This window comes from Frankliniella occidentalis, unplaced genomic scaffold, assembly GCF_000697945.3.
Source record: "Frankliniella occidentalis isolate FOCC.00 unplaced genomic scaffold, Focc_3.1 Scaffold60, whole genome shotgun sequence".
Taxonomy (NCBI): Eukaryota; Metazoa; Arthropoda; class Insecta; order Thysanoptera; family Thripidae; genus Frankliniella; species Frankliniella occidentalis.
In genome coordinates this window covers 911,441-918,897 of record NW_026267190.1, presented here as the reverse complement: position 1 = coordinate 918,897, position 7,457 = coordinate 911,441, and the positions used below count along the sequence as shown (strand labels likewise).

General features: G+C 53.5%; 2 protein-coding genes across 5 annotated transcripts in view; both read left to right on the top strand.

Annotated features, from left to right (window-relative positions):
* The window catches only part of LOC113210327 (AP-2 complex subunit alpha), a gene marked incomplete in the record, with an annotated part of 8,731 nt that extends 6,350 nt beyond the window's left edge, over window positions 1-2,381 (top strand). For both annotated transcript variants that reach the window (XM_052267888.1, XM_052267890.1), the window contains 1 exon segment: window positions 1-2,381.
* The window catches only part of LOC113210326 (inositol 1,4,5-trisphosphate receptor), a 30,072-nt gene that overhangs the window by 522 nt on the left and 22,093 nt on the right, over window positions 1-7,457 (top strand). The gene's annotated exons all lie outside the window — the stretch shown is intronic.

Below are 7,457 nucleotides of genomic sequence, written 5' to 3'. Positions count from 1 at the left end.
TGAGACTCAGTCATCTGCACATATTGTCAGTTCATTCTTTTGTGCTCCATCCACACAAGTTGCAGTGAAGCCTATCTATCCATTATGAGTTATATATGGTTTTCCTTTGTAAACCTTTTTTTATGATTATGCTTTCAAATATACTTTGTTCTTTTTTGCTCAGTAACTTTTGTATTCTTAGTGATCTTGTTTTTAAAGTGCTCTTATGTGACAAAAAAATCTTTAATGTGTACAGCTGTTGTATTTAGACTAGTCTTTATTATTTTATGGGTTCCCTATTTTTTTGTTTTATATATTTTTTCCATGAAATTTGAACCTTATACTTCTTATAAACATATAATGTTTGTGATGTGTAATTTAGGCGAATCTCCACACCAGTGAATTTTAGAACGGTAGTTTGGCTGTTGGTGTTGACATGCCTGTTAATCTTATAGTGAAGCACATCAAAGTAAACCAGATATCTAAAGATTCAACAAAACTGATCAATGCTTGAATGAACTTGTCGTGATTGTTGTTCCTGTATCTTCAAAGCTTGTGAGGATTTCAAGAGCTTAAGCATTATATCCTCTTGCCTTTCTGTCTGCTACCTGTTTGCTAGAGACAAAGTTAACCTTCAGTCTCTTGGATGGTAACTCATTGCGAGACTTGTTTTGTTTATTGTGCAACACAATCTTTGTGAATTTTCCTTCCAGCTTACTGTTTCATGTAGCGTGAAAGATTATACAGCTTTGTACATTAGGATCTTGTATTTGATGCTTGCCTGCTTTGAATCAAAGCACCCTCATTGTATTGACATAGGAGAACATCTTTTTTACTTGGTCACCTTTCATTATCGAGTCTTTAGCTCTTCTGTAATTGCCCAGAAATGTTGCTTTGTATGTGTTATTTGAATTCAGACTTGTTAAAGTTTGAAGTTGATATGAACTAAGTTTGAAAAAAATCTTGTATCAAAGTTATAAATATATATATATGTACTGTTAAAATTGTGTTATTTCATATTAGGTTGTACAGAGCAGCAATGACAATAACTTCTGTTTCTAGTTGAAAGTGTCTCTGCACTCTTTGATTTTGTACAAGAAACTACATGTTCCTTTGTGTTGCATGCTTCTGAAACCCAACCTCTTAAAACCTGGTACGTCAAATGGTTTTGCTATTTGTAATTAACTTAGCTCTGCTAATTTAGCTCAATATTCAAGCAGTATTAGATGGATTGAATTTGTACTCGGGTACAATATTTTTTTCATACAGTCTTATGGAAGAGAATTGTAGTATACCCACATGAATGTCCAATGCATGACAGTTAAGATTCCCTTCTAATCTCTTCTTTTCTGCTACTATCTGAAATACATATGACTCGTACAGGGTATGTAGAGGATTTAGATCAGTAGCACCAGTTTTTGACATTCAGTGTGCTGTTTCTATCCATTTCATTTATGTGAAATGATCACTCCAACGTGTACTGTATGTTGCCCATTAAATAGGATTCTGTTGGCTGTACTGCAGGATTTTCATTGTTCATGAGCATTGGTATACTTTACAAAAGAAACACGGGGAGAAAAAAAAAAAACAACCTTCAAGCACAAGATATCGGCAAAGAGCAGTTACTGATAAGATCATGTATCCTTTGTGTGCAATTTGGAGAAAACTTGCATGCTCTGTATGTGTTTTTCCTGTGGGCTGTGCAATCTTTTATTTTAAAGTTGGGTCAGCGGAGTTTGTTAGTCCCCTCTGCAGAAAATAAAAACATAGTGAAGACATTTTATCTGTAAATTTTGAAACCAAACATTCCACCATGAAATTATTTGGGACAACAGAGAATGTAAGCAGTTTCTGTTAATTGACGTAGTTAAACTAAGTTTTGTTTTAAGGTCTTTGGAATCACAACTTTTGATTGTGATTCTTGTTTGTTCACAGTTATTTGACTATTGCAATGTAGACTTCTAATATGTTAAGTGATGAACTTCCAAATTTTCTCTTTATTTGCATTGCGTTCCAGTTTGAAACAAAAAATTTACATAATATCTTTTGAATGTAATGCTTGCCTCATAGTAGAGTTTGAAACAAATGTGTGTTATCTTGCTGTACGTCTTTATGAATCTGTATTGATACACATTTGAAGTATAAGGAGGGTGATACTGTATTCCAAACATCTATACAAATGAAATATGAAGAGCCATCTTGCATATCAAGTGTATAAGCATAAGATGTGCTAAAAGTTGCTTATATCAGTTGGTGCAGTAGGCTTGTCTCAGCAATAGAAACTTTGACGTATCTGTTGCAAAATATTTTCTGCTTTGCATGCATATTAAATTTACAGGTATCAAGTGAACCCGTTGTGTAATGCAGGTGAAACACATAAAGTCAACTTGTAGCCTGAATCATTATCTGTGTTTTATTTTCTTGGACCTTAAGCATTTTACATAAAAGTGATATGTCCTACTAGCATTTATTGGTTAACTTTGTACATATTTACAAAACTAAAGTAACAAGGAAAATATGGTTTACATTTGCTTTCATAGTCAGTTCTATTAAAATTTAGAGCCAAATTAGCCTCGTGTCTAGTCTGCACCTCATGCTACATCACACAATTTTTTTAGAACTGGAATTTGAGAAACGACAGGCGGTAAATTAACATGGTTGCTGTACAGTAAAGTATATGAGGACAAAAATTTGTTGGCATGGAAAAATATGCCCCACATTTTAAGACAATGAGATCCGGAGGGCAACAAGCAAGTTAATTATCTTATTCGTATTACTGAGGAGCTCGGCGTCTTCAGAAATTGTTCCTCGCGCTCCCCGCTGTAGACTAGATTCGATTCACAGCGATGGTCCCCGTAATTCAGGGCCTGAACTCGTCCTGGCTCCTCTCCGATCCTCGAGCCTATCTTCCGTTGTCCTCCGATTTGACGGGCAGCGCCGAGAAAGGACGAACTGAAAGGAACAGGGATATTCGAGTGAGCTCCATGGCATTCACACAATGTCAGTCTCGGCTGGTCTCAGCCGCCTAGGCCTATGGGTGACGATGACTTACTCGGACAGGAGCCCGGGCTGAGTGTGATGTCGTCCACGGCGAAGCCCCCGTTGACGGCTTGCCCCTCGAGGAGCAGCGTGAAGTCCTGGCTGGCCTCGAGGGGCAGCTGCGCGGGCAGCCACACCGGGTGCGCCGTGTCCATGCCGGCCGACTGCAGCTCCCACACCTTCTCCAACACCAGCTCCCCGCTCGAGTTGTCGGCTTTGACGACGCGTAGCTCGGCGGTGTCGCCCACGCCGAAGGCCGCGTACCAGAACGTGAGGCAGTGCAGCGTGTCCTCGGTGGAGGCCGGGATGAGCGAGGACACGAGGCGCGCCGTGTCGCGCGCGCCCTTCTTGCTCGGGGCGAACAGGTCGAAGAAGATGTAGCCCTCTGCGGAGAAGAAAAGCGAGCGTTAGGGTGAAGGGGCCCGGGCGGGTCACGCTGTCCTGCAGGACCTGAACCCACCTGGCGCGCCGAAGGTTTTGTCGGGCAGGCTGGCGGGCCGCCTGGCGAGCGAGGCGAGTCTCCAGGACGCGGGCGCGATGCCATTGGTCTCGTTGGACCAGCTGCAGGTGTCGCGCTCGAAGTGGCACTCGGCCTGCCGCACCCCGGCGGACGCGGGCATGGCTGCAGGCAGATGGGGGCGGTGGGCTTGAGCACGCAGGCCGTGCACGGGTTAAAGAGCAGGGAGAACAGTGATGTCTACTCACTGGTGCACTGGCCAGGGAAGATGGCGATGTCGTCGAGTCCGATCAGTCCGTTGGCCCTGCTGGACCCCCAGCTTCCCTCAAATGTCAGCTGGAAAAGACGGTCGCAGTCAAATCCCATGCCCCCAGCTGCGCAGCCGGATCACCACGAGTCGAATTGACACGCCCTAAGTTTGGGCGACTTCTGACTGTGTCAGTGATAGCGCCTGCAACGCACTGGGTAGGCCAACCCGCCAAGCAGCTGCGTTGTGCCGGCGGCCCGCCCTGAGCGTGCCAGGAGGGCGGGGGCGGGGAGGGCCTCGTGGCACCTCCACACGATGTAGAAAGAGAAAGGTCTTTCCACATCGTGCACCTCCACAACGCCGTCGTGCCTACCGTGATGTCCCTGGTGTCGGTGATGGCGACCTGCGCGTACTTCCAGTCGGGGCCCTGGTTGTTGTACAGCCTCCACACGGCCTGCGGGGCCGCGCCGGCCGCCGCCTCCCCGAGCGCGCGCACCAGCACGGCCAGCGAGCCCAGGCTGGGGCCTGCCGTGTCCACGAACGGCTCGTTCATGATGTACCTGTGGCGGCGGAGCGAGAAGTTCAAACGCTGTCCTCGTAAGCGGAATTTTTGTTGGCGTCGTTGTTTTCGTTACGTACCAGAACGACAGACAGCGCGCCTGGGAGGAGCCATTTATCTTCTCGGATGTGAGCCACGCCCTGCTGCCCGGTCGCTGCACGCTCGAGCGCTCCAGCGTCATGAGCGAACCTGCGGGCGACAACAGAGAGAGTGAGCGGAGAGAAGGGAATGGAAAGGGGGGGGGGGTACCAAACTGCAGCTTGCTCACCCTTGTCGGAGCCGACCGTGTGGTCGCGGAGCTGCGAGCGCTGCCCTGCGCCGGACACGCGCTCCCAGTCCATGTCGTCGCGCCGCTCCCGGGGCGCCACATTCACCCAGCCGCACTCGTCCACCTCGAAGGTGCAGTCGACGCGCGAGGACGCGGCCACCTGCGGCGCCGCTGCAACACACAGAGCGAGGTCAGCCCGCGCCGCCACAGTCTCGGCGGTGTGGGCGTTGGGCGTCCTGCCCGGGGACTTACTGGGGCAGCTGCCTTGCGAGAGGGAGACGTCGTCCACGGCGATGTCACCGAGGCTGTTGCGGCCGACGCGGCCGACCAGCACGACCTGCAACATGCCACGCCCGTCAGCCTTGTAAAGGCGGCTGCCATTGTCACCGGCGGCGGTCACGGCCTCCGGCGAAGCGCCGCGCGGACCTGCCACTCACTCACCCTGAAGGGATTGGCCGCCGCCACGGTGACCTGCGCCTGGTACCAGGCGTTGCCCGACTCCCCGGACAGCGTCCACAGCACCTGCTCGTGGCCCTCCTCCCGGGTGTCGGCCAGCTGCACGCTCAGCGTGCCCACGCCGTTGCCGTACATGTGCGTCCAGAAGCGCAGGCACATGGGCCCGTCGGCGCCCGTGGGGTCCAGCTCGGCGCTCGACAGGCGGGCCACGTCCCCGGGCCTCCGCGGGAAGCTGTGGGGTGTGGGGAGCGATGTATGAGAACAACCTGCAGCACAGACGTCACACGTCCTCCCACCCCGAGTCCCTCGCCCTTCCGCCCCACCAAGCCCCACCACGCCCCGCCCGCTCCGTATCAACGCCAGGAAGCGTTGCTCCACTTCTGGAGACGGGAGGCGCCTGTCAAGACGAGGGTAGGCCGGCCCGCCACACAGTGGTGCGCGGCGGGCCGGCGCTGGCCTACCCAGCCCCCCTCCGCCCGCTGCCCGCGCCTCCACAGCGTCGCCCCGTGTTGTGTCACTCGCCTGGAGTCGATGAAGGCGTAGCCGCCCTGCAGCCCGCCGTACGCGAAGGAGGACCTGTCTGTTGCCGGCCCCGTCGACGGGTTCCTGGAGCCGCGGCCCAGCGTCCAGTCGAAGTCGTCGTCCTCGTCGTTGACCCAGCCGCACAGCCCGCCCTCGAACGTGCAGTGGCCGCGGCACTCGGCGCCCGCCTTGAGCGCGATGTCGTCCACGGCGACGTGGCCGCGGAACTTGCGGCGGGGGTCACTCGCGTCCCGCGCCAGCCCCTCGAACACGATCTGCAACACGGGCGCCGTGCGTTGAGCCCGGGGAGCAGCGAAAGGGCCCAGCGCGGAGTCCGCGGCGCGACACGTACCTGGTGCTCCGTGTTGAAGGCGTACAGGACGGCCGCGGGCGCCCACTGCTTCCCCGTCGAGTCCCTCGCCGACCACAGCTCCCGCTCCGCGACCGGCGGCATGCCGTCCACCCTGGCCGGGCGCAGCAGCACGCGCAGCCCGGCCGCACTCAGGCCGTCGATGACGTAGCTGAACGTCAGGCACTTCCCCTCCTGCCCCGTCGTGTCCGACGGGGCGCTCTCCAGTGTGGCCGTCGTGGAGACGCGGTTGTCCGAGCTGCCCAGCAGGGACGTCTCGAAGAACGCATAACCGCCTGTCAGGATGGATCAGAGTAAGAGTGAGACGCATATCTTCTGATAAATAAGAAAGAAAGAAACATTCATAACGATGACGACGAAACATTCCAATAAAGTTCAACCGCATTTTTTGAGTGAAATATTTTAATTACATCGGAGTTTTAGCTTTTACGTAACCTGTAGGTGCGCTCGTCTAGTGGATCGTCCAGCAAGTACCGTTTTATTCATTTGACAGATTAGGGGAGCTCAGCGCCTGCGAAAATCAGGGTAGGCCACCCCGCAGTACACGCGTGCATTACAGGAAAGCTGTTGCCTACCTATCAGGCGCTATGAGAGCTTGGAGTAGCTGAACTTGGCCGGTCCGTATTAACGGCGAATGACGGACGTACTTTCTGGAATGATCCCCGGCGTGGCCGCCAGGCCACCTCACTCAACTTACCCTTGTCCGAACTCTCCCCTCCGCCGGCGTCCTTGGGCGGGCCGCCGATCCAGTTGGACAGCACGCCCGCGCCGAACTCCCACCGTGGCACGTACACCTGCGCCCCGGAGGCGTTGCGCGTCGTCCAGTCGCACAGCGATGGGTCCGTGTCCGCGCCGAAGTCGCAGATCTCTGCGCCGTGAGAAGAGCCCGTCAGTCAAGGTCGAACCAGGCGTGACTTACAGGAATAATTATGGCTCGACCGGCGCCAGAAAACTGTTGTTGTCTAGGATCCCCGGGCGATTGGTCGTGCGCACTCACCTCCTGCAGACTCCTGCCGCTTGAGCCGGAACTGCAACCGAGGCAAGGAAACAAGGTTGATTGGTTAATCGGTCCGCGTGTCGGTGGAGGCCGGTCATCCACGCGGTCACCTTCCTGGTCACTCTTGCGGTCACCCTCGCGGTCACCGCCGGTCACCGCCCCGCTCACTACTTACCGTGTCGTCGACGGGGGCTGGGGTGGCCACAGGGCGCGGGCCCGCGATGGCCCCGGCGGCCACCCCTCCAGAAGCCAATAGCCGCGCCGCCGAGGTGGTCCGAGGCAGCACCAAGACGACCAGGATCCCGACGACCGTCAGCGCGAGGGAGCGCGTCCTGAGGGACCTGCAGGGATCGGAGCAGTCAGGTTCAGATTATTTCTGCCAATACCCACGCATCCAGCAGTCGTTCCGTTTCTCTCCCTCTCTCTCTATTTTCTCCTGTGGCGACCTTTGCCCTCGTCTTTTGCCCCAGACCATGCGCCCCGGCCCTGATATGCAGTCGTATGCCATTTGCGTTTTCCCCGGGCTTTCCCCCCAGACAAATCAGGTGAAGTTTACGACAGAA